The sequence below is a fragment of the Chelonoidis abingdonii genome, chromosome 3, assembly GCF_003597395.2.
Source record: "Chelonoidis abingdonii isolate Lonesome George chromosome 3, CheloAbing_2.0, whole genome shotgun sequence".
NCBI lineage: Eukaryota > Metazoa > Chordata > Testudines > Testudinidae > Chelonoidis > Chelonoidis abingdonii.
Window position 1 is genome coordinate 157,824,765 of NC_133771.1, and position 13,086 is coordinate 157,837,850.

The window sequence follows — 13,086 nt, forward strand, 5'->3', positions numbered from 1 at the left end:
TACTACTACACTTGTCAGACTGCCTCTTTGGGTTTTAGAGAGGTAACCCACACGAGAAAGCAGTTAACCACAATTCAGTGGGAAGCAAATTCTACCCTCTAGAAGCAGAAGTGATCTTATGAGTCTGTCAGTAAGCTCCTTTTGCTTGGATATTTCACTTCAATTTCTTTTGTCTGCAACAGAACAAAATACAAGGCACATTTTCATACTGCACTGAAAGTGAGTGTAGCAAGAAAGAACGTGTCTAAATCATGGGTGGTTTTATTTGATACTTATAGTGCTGTGCTTTTTATAAGTGGTTTTCCATAGCTGGCTTCTCTCTTTGTTGCTTTTCTTGCCCTCATAAAAGATCCAGTCTCCTTTTATCCACAGCCCTTTTTTACTCCCTGTCTCCCTCAGATTAAATAGTGTCCCTATTGTTCACCCACAGCACCTGTCATGTGGGCCCCACAGCTTCCCAGGCCAGTTGAGATAATGAAAAGGCTGGGATGGCTTACTCAAAGGCTGAAAAATTTCAGGGCTGAAACAGCAGATAGTACTATTGTGAGCAAAACCACAAATATCAACCGTTTGCACTGTTTGCAAAAGTCATCATCATTTCAGGCTTTCCAGTCCAAAAAGGAAATCCCCTTCAGCCAAGCTGTATGTCTAAGACACATTTGCTGTACAGATGTTTCCTAGAACAATCCCGAAATGAATAAATAAATGTTAGAAAATGTTTTAGATTGAGGACATGAAAATATTTTACGGCAAAGGAAACCTGTTGCATAGTGACAAGTGCTGCAGCTTTTACTGAGTATGAACTGTGAAAGGTGCAATTAGCTTCAGGCATCTATCTTCTCATGCTGCAACACTTCTCACCTGGAAGTCCCTACTGTCCAATTGGCTCGTGATCTCATTCCAGGTGATGTCCATCAACTCTACATCTCTCACTCTTTTAACAAGCTTTGACCCATCTAGATTTGCTTCTCAGGTCTTATTGTCAATCTTGTCTTACTTTTTTGTACATAGAGAGGTGGAGGGGGTTGTAATTTGTTGCTTTGCTGCCTAAATCCTCAGTTGCAGTTTCTTTTTTCAGTGGGGTAGTTTTTAATTTTCATGAGCAACTTCCTGATGAGGGAACCCAGATATATTATTTATTATCTGTGCATGTCATTGACTGTCTTACTCATCATCTGTCTACAACAGAAATCTGACCTTCAATATTGGTCAGTGTAGTCCTGTTTCTCTCAAACTATTGCATGAAGAAACTCTAAACTTCTTCCATCTCACTTCAACTCTTGCAGACAAATGTTCATAATACCAATTTCTTCTTATAAATCTCGATTTTAACATGCATATCAACCTGGAAAAATCTAAAGCATTGCTATAAAAATCAGTCAATTGCAGTATTTTCAGTCTTTGTATTCACTTTCTTTTATTACTTCACTATCATAATACCCACAAAACTTTGGCAGTCAGGCCTCATGATCAGTTTTAGTGGGACATTGTAGGAGAAAAATGGTGAAAATTGCCAAATATTCTGCTATTGTTTGTAATATAAAACATCTAACCTCCCAGTTGCAGGTAAGGGCCCAATAGGGACATATATTCTGGAGATGAAGGCATAACTGCACAGGTGGTGTCAAAAGGAGGGCTTTGGCTTCCTTGACCATAGGATGCTGTTCCAGGAAGAGATGGGGTCCACCTGACCAAGAAGTGGAAGAGCATCTTTACACACTGACTCACCAATCTGGGAGAAGAGCTTTAAACTAGGTTCACAAGGGTTAGGTGGAAAAGGCCCACAGGTAGGTATTAAAAAAAGTGACCTTAACAGAGGGCTCTGTGTTGTGGGGGGAAATGGAAAATTACACTAGGATTACAGAAGCAATGAAAATGAGAACAATGGGAGAAGCTGCTCAACATCTTAGATGTTATAAATGTAAGGAGTCTGGGTATGGAAAATCCACAGGATAAGTTGGAAGTCTTAGTACACAAGCTAAATTATGCCTTTATCATCATCATTGAGCCTTGGTGGGATAACTCTCTTGATTGAAATACAGGTGTATAGCTTGTTCAGGAAGGGCAGACATGGAAAAAAGGGAGGAGGTGTTACATAGTATATCAAGAATATATACACTTGTTCAGAAGTCCAGAAGGAGGTGATAGGCAGACCAGTTGAAAGTCTGTGCATGAAGATAAGAGGAGGAAAAATGGGCAATGTCATAGAAGGGTCTACTGCAGACCACCAAATCAAGAGGAGATGGTGAATTAGTCATTTTTAGAAAGTCGACTTTAATAAATATGGTGAATTTGTAGGTAAACTCCCAAGGGAAGAAAAATCTAAGGGAAAAAGGAGTTCAGGAAAGCTGGCAGTTCCTCAAAGAGATAATATTAAAAGCACAACAGCAAACTATCATGATGCAAAGGAAAAGTATGAAGAATAATAAGCTAATAATAAGTTATGGCACATAATGAGTACACTCAGCAAGGGATGTAAAAGTAATAAGACAAGATTCTGGAAATACATTAGGAGCAAGAGAAAGATGAAAGAAAAAGTGTAGGTCCTCTACTTAGCAGGGAAGAATAGCTATTAATGGGATGACATCGAGAAGGCTTAGGTGTTTAATGCATGTTTTGCCTCGGTCTTCACTAAAAAGGTTTAATGGTAATCAGATACTTAATTAATAACAACAACAAGGGGGAAGGAACACAAGCTAAAATAGGGGAAGAACAAGTTAAGGAATATTTAGATAAGTTGGATATCTTCAAGACAGCAGGGCCTGATTAAATTCACCCTAGGGTGCTTAAGAAACTAGCTAAAGCAATCTTGAAACCATTAGCAATTATCCTTGAGAACTCCTGGAGGACAGGTGAGGTCCCAGAGGACTGGAGATGGGCAAATATAGTATCTATCTTCAAAAAGGGGAACAAAGAGGACCTCAGGAACTATAAACCAGTCAGCCTAACTTTGATACCTGAATGATACTGGAACAAATTATTAAACAATCAGTTCATAAGCTCCTAGAGGATAATAGAGTTATAAAGAAATAAACAACATGGATTTGTCAAGAACAAATGCCAGACCAACCTAATCTTCTTTCACAGGGTTGCTGGCCTAGTGGATAGAGGGGAAACTGCACATGTGATATGTCTTGATTTTTTTATAAGGATTTTGAAACAGTTCCAAATTATATTCTCATAAGCAAATTAGGGAAATGTCGACTAGATGAAATTACTATAAACAACATGCAAAACTGGTTGAAGACCATATGAAAAAGTAGTTATGTATGGTTTACTGTCAAATTAGGGGTACATAACTAGTGGGATCTTACAGGGATCAGTCCCGGGTCCCATACTATTCAATAATTTCATTAATGACTTGGCGTGTGGAATATGCTTTATAAAATTTGCAGATGGCACCAAGCTGGAAGGGGTTGCAAGCACTTTGGAGGACAGGATTTGAATTCAAAACAACTTTGACAAATTGGAGAATTGGTCTGAAATCAACAAGATGAAATTCGATTAGATAAGTGCAAAGTACTACACCGAGGAAGAAAAAAATCAAATGCTCAGATACAAAATAGGGAATAACTGGCTAGGCAGTAGTACAACAGAAAAAGGATCTGGGGGTTATAGAAAAAATGATCTGGGGGTTATAGTGGATCACAAATTGAATATGAGTGAACAATGTGATGCAATTACAGAAAAGGTTATTAATAAATTAACTGAAGTGTAGTATATAAGTCATGAGAGGTAATTGTTCCACTCTGCTTGCCATTGTGAGGCCTTAGCTGAAGTACTGTGTCCAGTACTGGGCACCACGCTTTAAGAAAGATGTGGACAAATGAGAGAGTCTAGAGGAGAGTAACAAAAATGAAAAGAGATTTAGAGCATGGGCGGTGGGTGAACACGCCCTTGGGGGAGGTTAGCCCTCGGCTCCTCCCCTTCCTGATTGGAGCCCAGAACACCACCAGCCCCAGCACTGGGCGGGCAGGTGGGCAGCGTGGCCGGAGCATACCCAGCCCCGAAGTGCTGGGCGCGCACCTTGGTCTCAGTGCCAGACAGATGGGCAGCATGGCATGGCCCCAGCTCCAGGGTCTTGTGTGCACCACGGCCCCAGCCCGCCTGCCCCAGACGCTCGGCCACACGACGGAACAGCAGGCAAGAGGGGGTCTGGGAATGGAGCATGGCCGGGCCACTCCAGGCTGTTTGGGGATGTACAGCCTTCCCCTGCCCATGCTACCTGCCACCCATGATTTAGAGAAACTGACCTGTGATGGAAGACTAAACAAAACTGGGCATGTTTAGACTTGTGAAAGGAAGACTGAGGGGGGACCTCATTGTAGTTTTCAAATGTGTTACGGTCTCTTATAAAAAGAGATGGTGATCAATCTGTTCTCCATGTCCACTCAGGTAGAAGAAGTAAGAAGCCTAATTTGCAGCAAAGGAGATTTAGGTTAGATATTAGGAAAATTTTTCTAATTATAAGGGGATAATTAATCTCTGGAAAGGCTTCCAAAACAAGTTGAAAATCTCCATCATTGGAGGTTTCTAAGAACAGGTTAGACAAACACCTATCAAGAATGGTCTAGGTATATTTGGTTCTTCTTCAGTGCAGGGGGCTTGATTGGATGACCTCTCGAGGTCTCTTCCAGCCCTACATTTATAAGATTCTATGACTAAGGAGTCTGTGTAATTAGTTTCCTAAGAAATTGTTAATTTCTGTTTGTTTCTAATAAACAGTATTACTGTAGTAAATATATAAATTTGCAAAAACTGTCAATAAATTCCATTGAGATTTTAATCCTCAACACTGCATAATTCTTCAGTTCGTTAACCCTATTTTACAAGCATTAAAAGGCTTGTCCAGTGGCAAAATGTCTGTTGAGTGTTGTGTGCAGAATTTGGCTGCCCGTAGGATTCCTTGCTATACTAATTGTTTCTATGAGGAAAATAGGAGCTAATGCATCAGACTAATACCTGCAGGAGAAAGGGAGACAAAGTTGGTAGCTTTTCCTCTTTACTGTTTCAGGTTAATTAAATCACTTTTATGTGGCCTTCGAAGGATGATCACCTTGTTGGAAGAAGAATGTTGGAGAAGAAGAAGAACCCCCCAAAACAAACTAACAACAAAATCAGGTTGTCATCATCTCCTATTCCTTTGTCCCAAATCCTGCAGCAACATCTTGTGGAGCTGGTTCTGGTCTTATTTGAAAACAGAGTTAGCTCCATACAGTTTAGTAGGGCATAGTGTTTTACACCCTGATGATTTGTCATGATGTTGGAGATACAGTGAGATGAAGCAGCATCAAACTGTCATGATACAACACGAGTTATGATGCAGACATCAAGGAGCTGTGGCAAAATGAGGGTAGCTGGCATTGAGAATGCTTAGCACCTTGCAGAATAGAGTCCTATAATAAAGGATAGCAATTAGAAGGAGCAGGCTCTGTGACAAGTTGGAAGACCTGAAAGAACCCATAAGAACCATTGCTTCAGATAAAGACTAGGCTTTTGCCACCACTATAAAGATCAAAGCTGCCTGGAAATGTTAGTTGACCATGGGACCAAGTTTGCAGGATGCTGAATGCTTTTGACTCCCATTGACTTTGGAAGATGTTAAGGGGACTCTGTAAATTGTAGCATATTCAGGTGTGCACCCTAAACCTGTTTGGAGGGGACTCCCCCTAGTGGTTTCTCCCCTTCTGCATAGAAGTTGTCAACTGCTTCTTTAGCACCATCTCCCACACATTCTCCAGACCTTGCAGGGGCCTGTCTCTGCCAGAGAAGGGAACAAAGACTGGGAGTGTTGGGGGGTGAGTGGGTGTGGGTGGGGGCAGATATAAATAATTTAATCTTCCTTCTGTGTTACTGCATAGCCCACACAAGTTCTACAGGGAATCCCTGGTTATAGAGTTGCAAGGTAGCCACAATACCAGGGATGTGGTTGGGAAGAGGCCTGCCAGCCAGGAGCCAGAGCCAGGGCAGAGACACAGGACATCTGCATGGATAGCACTATTCTCCCAAAAAAACCTGGAGATCTGCCAGGTTTGGGATGGTCCTGGAGCTTTTTCTATGGGTGGGGAGTCCTCTCCCCAACAGGCTGATGTAGCAGGAATCTCTGTAAGGGAATTTTAACAGAGATTTCCTCCCTCAGGGTCCCCTTCCATCCAAGGTGGATGATTAGGGCCAGGATCAGGTCTGATGTATATATCACGCGAGCAATAAGGGTTATGAAAACTAATGATTAGCAGACTGTCAGCTATATCCAATAGAGATTTCACAATTTATTTCCTTAGAGTGTCAGGCTTTTCTGTTGCCAAATAGGAAAAAAAAGAAAATAAAGCTATAGAAGGCATTTCATCTGTTTTAAGTGTCTGATCCAGTTGGGGACACCAATGAATTCAGTCTTGAAGATGGCACTGCTATGAGAACTGAAAATTAAATATTTTCTCTGAATGTGACTAAAATTCATTTGGTACAAAGATTCTCATAAAGATTATAGGTCCAGTCTGCAAACTGTTGTTCGTGTCAGTAGCCTTACTCACATATGCAAGCCCATTGACGTCAGTGGGATACTTACAACAATAAAAACTCTTCACGTGAATGATGTTTTGAAGGATCTGTCTTTATGTCCTTTTCTCTGACTTTTGCAACTGGGTAACAATCAGAATTAGTAAAGGGTGTGTCCGTGGGTCTGTAGTTCACTTTGCAACATCAGCCTTTGTGATGCAGTTTAAAGGTAAGGGAGGGGCTGCAAGATTTCATTTTACCCAAATGAGAGCTGCATTGGCAACATAACAAGAGCCTGAGGGCTGCACTCGTCTTTCATAAAAGGAAACCGATTGCAGGTAGCAGCCCGTATCTGAATATGGAACTATGTCCTGCAGATATTGCAGACCTCAGCATGCACTGTTTCATCTTGCTTCAAAGAGAGCTCTAAATTGAGAATTGCAGGCTGGGTGCTATAATTTTGCATTGCTGCCATTGTATGTTATTTATGGGTAGCCTTGAGCTGTGTTGTAGAGCTTTCTGGGGTGTATGGAGCATGCATCGTCACCCACCCCTGCAATGGAGACTATATCATCTCACTAATATGAAACGCGAAAATACTGATCTCGTTAAGCAGAAACTTGACAGGTAGTGTTACTGTGTTTTATGTTATTTAACTTTGTGCCTATATAAACAGATGACAATGAAACTTGCACTTTGACTGAAGGCGCTGATAACTGATCTAGAGCTATAAAAACAATTAACAAATGAGTCATGTTTGTCAGTTCAATAAAAGAACGAAGATGTGTACCTTTCACCCATTGCACTGTCTAGCTCAAGTAAAGCAACCTTTTCTTTGTAATATAAACCTAATTTCAGCTATATCTACACTTAAAACGCTACAGCACTGCAGCTATGCCATGATAGTACTTCAGTGTAGACATTCACTAGAGCAATGGAAGGGTTCTCTCATCGCTTTAGTTGATTCACCTCCCCAGGAGGTGATGTGTAGGGCGACAGAAGCATTCTTCCACAGCCTAGTGCTGTCTACGCTACAGGTTAGGTCAGCATAGCTGTGTGCCCCCCAAGGGTGTGCAGAGGAATGTTTGGAGGGCTGCACAAGCCCAGGCCCGCCACCATGGGGGGCAGGGAGGGAGTGCCACCCAGCCCTGTTCCGGCCCCAGCCCCACCCCAGTCCCAGCTCTGGCCCTCGCAGCAGATCCCAACCACAGCTCCCAGCCTGCAGATCCTGGCCCTAAGGTGCCACAATGACTCCTCGTTGTTTTTGTTGATACAGACTAACATGGCTACCACTCTGAAACCTGTTAGCTTGGAAGTTTCTTGTGACATCTAACCAACAATTTTTCAGATCCCAGCATTCTGGTGTGATCATGTCATAGACAGGGTTGTCCAGAGGATTCAGGGGGCCTGGGGCAAAGCAATTTCGGGAGCCCCTTCCATAAAAAAAGTTGCAATGCTATAGAATACTATATTCTCGTGGGGGCCTTTGCAGGGCCCAGGGCCTAGGGAAAATTGCCCCACTTGCTCCCGGGCAGCCCTGGGCATAGATTAGATTTTTTTAAAAAAGCCATTCCTGCTTAGAAAACAGAATCTAACACTTTCACACAGTAACATACTCAAAGTCCCTCCAAGCCAATGGCACATCAGGGTGATGTGGTTAAGACGTATCAGTTTCATAGCTAACAGAACAGAAGGGAGTGATGTGACCAGCAACTTGTCCGACTGCCTTTGACTGTCCTAACATAACCATTATGCAGTTGTGGGAAATGAAGCAGGATTTCAACCCATAACCATCAGGATTGTAGTCAAGGGCCTTAGCCACTCAGCCACCCTACTGCATAGTACTATGCCCCTAGTACACTACATAGTAGCATAGAAAGAGAGAAAATAAAAAACACTGGACTATGTACTACATAGGCTACAGACTGTCATTGGCAGGGAGCAAGACTAGATGATCTAATAGGTCTTTTCCATTTATGACTTCTGTTCTTCCAAACCATCTTTTCATAATGGTTCAGTTTGCTAATCACAGCCTTTGTGCAAGGATAAAGAATAGCACATGGCCGATCCTTAAAATATACCAAAGGATGCATCCCTCTGAGAGTTATTGTACTGAATTATGGTTTCACTTCTACCCAATAAAGTGAATAGCAAATAACTCCAGACTAAATAATTCCCTTCCACTCTCCCATCAAAAGAATATACTGTACCATGCAGTTAATGGGAGCATTTAAGTGTTTGAATAACAATGGAAAAAATGATTCAGAGAATCAATCTGTGCTGAGCTAACTGCAAAGTGCATATCCAGCTCTCTGCCTTTTTTGGTCAGTATCTTTACATTATTTATCCCTATTTTTGAAATAGAGTAGATAGGACAATAGGAGAACCCTGCACACCTGACCCAGTTTGTTTATTTTTCCACACTGAGATGCACAGAAAGAAAGACATTATGGGGTTCTTTCTATTTTCTGCTACAGCAAGGAGCTGTGGAATCTGTACTAATCTCCATGCATTTAAATTAAGTCTATCCAAATGTGATCACTGTGTGAATGCAGGTTCAAATGAAAGTGAAAGCTTAGAAATTAACTGAAGTGGAGGACACAGGGGGTCAGACGCGCCAGCTATGATATGTATTGTCTTTGAACACTGGAGGCTACTTAACATTCCCCAGGCACCAAATCAGAGAACACAAACGCACTTGGAAGTGCTATCAAAAGTACACTGACACTGAAAGGTAAAATCCAATTCAGAATATTTGCATAAACCTGTAAAGTGCGTAATCTGTAAAGTGTAGTATCACCAGGTTTACAGATTATTACCAGGTTTATGCAAATATTCTGAAAGTCAAATGCTTACAATCATATAGTGGAACTACAAAGGCCCCAGTATTATTGTTCTTTCTTGGGTGGAAATGGGGCAACATCTCACTCCCATGGAGCTCTGAAAAACTCCCATTCCCCCCATTCTCTATAGAGCCAATCTTACAGCCATTAGCTTTCCAGTTTAGTGCGCAGCTTCCATAGTGATCCCAACACTTGTTGGACCAAGTGGGGAGTTGATGCATCTGGAGATCTAGGACAGAGCATTAGCACTAGAGCGCTGGGCTGGCTGTCCCTTTTTCCATTTAACTTTCTCTCTAAGTATATTGTAGAGGGTGAAATTTACGCTATGCAGAGGGCCAGCACAAGGCCTGTGCAACACTTAAATCCTACTGAAGCCTCAAGAGGGACTTAAGTAATGCATAGCTCTTGTGTTGATCTTCTGCACAGGACAGGAGTAAATTTCATCCTGAAAGAAATTGCAGGTTTGTTCCTTGTGGCAGGGACTTTACTTTTGTGGCTGTAAACCACACAAACCCTTGGGTCTGTAGGAAAATATACATAAAAAAGAATAAAGGTTCCAAAAGAATAAAGCAGTGAGAACCCCTCCCACACCATTAGTTGATTATCTGCATGCTTTCCTAATGGTTGGAGTCCGCTTTCTATTCAGAAACGTTCCTGCTTGAGTGTCTGCGCCATAACATGCTTGATGATGATTAATAGAACATTGTGTCAGATTCTTTGCTGTGTACAGTACATTGTTTTCCCTCTGCAACCAACTATGCAAGAGCTCAGAATGCCATTAAAGACAGCGGCTGTGCTATCACAGTTCAAGGCTCCCAACTGCACTTGCCGAGGCAGGGACATGCCTGGCTTCTCCAAAAATAACGCCTCAGAATAGAACAGAAAGCCAAGCAGAAAACAACAAGAGTTTCAATGTAAAAAAAAACAAAATAAACTCAATGACCCAGGTTTTTCAGAAGACTCTGTTAGATAGCTCCACACAAGAACCTGCTGCTTAATCCCTGAGAGTGAAATTCACTCTGTGCAGTCAATCAGCATGAGTCCTAAATACCAATAAGCCCTGAGGGACTTCAGTGGTGGACAGGACTCCTGCTAGTCCTCTTCACAGGGGTGAATTTTACGCTTAATCCCAAACCAATTCAGCATACCCTACCTCAGGCAGTCCAAGTCACTGGCCACACAGCCACATCAATAATGCATCAGACTGAATGTTTCCCTTGTTTTTTATGTAGGAATCTCATTTCATAACAAAAAGTCAATCCAGACAGCATGTCTCTTGGGTATTATTTCACTTCCCAAGTGGTCAGAGTCACTTAGTTTTACAGCTTCAGGCCAAGACCCTTGGTAATCCCCCCAAAATTGTTCTGCCTTGTGTCTTATTGCTTAAATATTACTTTCTGTATGCTATGTTGGAAAAGGACCATGGGGACATGTTATCAAAATATTCACGAAATCTCTGGTAATTTTCTTGTACAGTAGAATACTGTTCTCATTTCCCTATGGAGTCCTATCCTGAAAACCTTTGCAAGTGCCAAGGGATAGATATCTTTAAAACAAACAAACAAATTAATTACTATTCTGCTGAGCAGTTTAGAGGACACACACTTTCCCTGGTTCCTGTATTCAGGACTGACACCCTGGAAATGGTTCTAAACACTGTGTTAGATTCCTATACACAAATGAGAAGGCTTTCAGCACCACCAGTGGCTAACCTAGAGTGAAACAGGAGTGGGAACTCTCATTGCACCAGCCAAGAAGCTGTGGAAGCTGTGGGAGGAATGCTACTTCCTTAAGTCAAGCAGAGATCCCCTCTGCTTTTAGCAGAATGAGAGAAGCTGTGCTCCTTCATTCCCCCTTATTTTAATCTCTACATGCACAGAAAATAGGAGTCAGGGGGCCAAGGTGATGGTAGTGGAGGGTTATTTATGCCACAGAACAATGGAAGGATGCCCTCGATACTTGAACCCAGAAAGAGACATTTAAAGAGATACACTTTGCAGGGTTATTGTGGACTCAAGGTGAGCTTCAAAGTCTGATTGCTGGTTTGAACTTTCCCAGAGTTCAGGTGTGTTCAGAGCTGGGGGTTTGGTTCAGGTCTCTCTCGATTTTCAACCTTCTTAACCTCCATAGTCATGGAAAGTTCATTAAAGTGCAAGTTCATTGAGAGCAAGCTATCACTCAAGGTTAAAATGCAGAAAAACAAGTTGTGAATTTATTAGCCATAAGTATTTCATTGTTTAAAACCCTTTATAACTCATTTGGTTTTGAAAGCCAGGGACAAATGTCAGCAAAGAGTTTTTATTTAACGTGGTGAACTTTAACCATTGTAAGTTTTTACAGGATGTATACACATACCCACATCACAAACACGTCACACACCAAACAAAATATTCCAAACCCTGCAGAAAAGTGAAAAGTTATCATATTAGAAATTCTTTAAAGCCCTTGTTCAAATTTGGCTCCAAAATGTATGTAGGTGGCATAAAGCCAGAAGCTGATTGAGCAGTCACTATATCAGTACTTTGCATTTACATAGCATCTTTCATCGAAGGGTCTCAAATTGCTTTACAGACATTATTTAATCCTCACTACATCCCTGTGAGGCAGATGGGTATTTTCACAGGAGGGGAAAATGAGGTGCTGAGATGTTTAATGACAGGTTTCAGAGTAGCAGTCGTGTTAGTCTGCTGGTGTGTCCTCACAGACAGCCCCCCAACCTGAACCAAATACTCACCAGCAACCACACAAGAAAAACACTAACCCAGGAACTTATCCTTGCAACAAAGCCCGAGGCCAACTCTGTCCACACATCTATTCAAGTGACACCATCATAGGACCTAATCACATCAGCCACACCATCGGGCTCATTCACGTGCACATCTACCAATGTGATATATGCCATCATGTGCCAGCAATGCCCCTCTGCCATGTACATTGGCCAAACCAGACAGTGTCTACGCAAAAGAATAAATGGACACAAATCTGACATCAGGAATCATAACATTCAAAAACCAGTAGGAGAACACTTCAGCCTCTCTGATCACTCAGTAACAGACTTAAAGGTGGCAATTCTGCAACAGAAAAGCTTCAAAAACAGACTCCAGCAAGAAACTGCTGAACTTGAATTAATATGCAAACTAGGTACCATTAACTTTGGCTTGAATAGAAACTGGAAGTGACTGGGTTATTACACACATTGAATCTATTTCCCCATGTTAAGTATCCTCACACCTCTTGTCAACTGTCTGAAATGGCCATCTTGATTATCACTACAAAATTTCTCCTGCTGATAATTGCTCATCTTAATTAGTAAGTCTATTAGAGTTGGTGTAGCAACTTCCATCTTTTCATGTTCTCTTTATGTGTATATATATCTTCTTACTATATGTTCCATTCTATGCATCCGATGAAGTGGGCTGTAGCCCATGAAAGCTTATGCTCAAATAAATTTGTTAGTCTCTAAAGTGCCACAAGTACTCCTGTTCTTTTTGAGATGTTTAAGTGACTTGTCCAAGGCCACAAAGAAAATCAATGGCAAAGCCAGGAATAGAACCCAGGAATTTTGACTCCCAATACTCCCTGCAAACAAAACCATTTATATCAACAATCTCATCACCAAAATATTTGGCTATACATTATCATAAATCCTACTGGTATATGGTATTTTTGAGATGTATTGTTTTAGTTCTTGAATACTGTGGAACATATTACTTACCAGGAAAGATCAGGGTTAAATCATAGGGGGTCT